This window comes from Loxodonta africana, chromosome 3 (genome assembly GCF_030014295.1).
Source record: "Loxodonta africana isolate mLoxAfr1 chromosome 3, mLoxAfr1.hap2, whole genome shotgun sequence".
NCBI lineage: Eukaryota > Metazoa > Chordata > Mammalia > Proboscidea > Elephantidae > Loxodonta > Loxodonta africana.
In genome coordinates, this window is record NC_087344.1 from 152,233,586 (window position 1) to 152,234,469 (window position 884).

At 41.4% G+C, this 884-nt stretch overlaps 1 non-coding gene across 1 annotated transcript; it reads right to left on the reverse strand.

Annotated features, from left to right (window-relative positions):
- Positions 1-812: 812 nt before the first annotated feature.
- TRNAH-GUG (transfer RNA histidin (anticodon GUG)) lies at positions 813-884 on the reverse strand. The gene has a single exon. It is a non-coding gene; the product is annotated as a tRNA-His (tRNA).

An 884-nucleotide genomic window follows, 5' to 3' on the forward strand; every position in this document is an offset into this window, starting at 1 on the left:
TGAAATTACACTCATCAGTAACACCAAAATAATACACACACAGGCAGGCAGCAACATGAATACATCTCATAAACACTAGGTTGCATAAAAAAAAAAAGACAATCACAAAAAAGTATTGTCATTTATGTAAATTTCAAGAATAGTCAAAACTAATCCAAGTGGGAGCCAGGTAGAGATTGACTAAAAAAGTATTCAAAGGATTTTTGTGGGTTGATGAAACCTGTAACTTGATCTAGGTGACGGTTACGTTCGTCAAAATTCATCGGACTGTGTACATAAGATCTCTGCATTTTCGTATATGCGAATTGTACTTCAATAATTTACTGTTAGTATAAAAAATGGGGGCCTTTGATGCCATCAAGTTTAGATTTTCTTGTATTTTTTAGATCTTATTGTAAAATTTCCTGTTACAGTGGGAATTCTTATTTCATCTCATTTCTCTTTTCGTCTATAAGGTCCCCACTGATATTTGAAATAACTCGACCAAAAAGAAAAAGAAAAAAAGGGGGTTATGACTACACATTTCATTTCACATATCCCAAAAGGTGAAGCTGTAGAGAGCTGTGGACAGCCTTCAGCTTTTGGGATAGTTTGTGCGCATGCTCAGACATTAGGCAAGTCCAGGGTTTCCAGATGACCGCGACGCAGGTGTGTGCACTGTAGGGCTTCCTTCCCTCTCCTGACAGCGGGGTGCCCCCGGGAGCCAGCACTAAGTGAAAGTCTCTGACCTCGGGTAGAGAGCGCAGCCAGTACAGAGATGAACAAGCGAAAGGAAAAATACGCCAGGCTCAGCTTTCATAGACACCACACATTGCCGTGACTCGGATTCGAACCGAGGTTGCTGCGGCCACAACGCAGAGTACTAACCACTATACGATCACGGC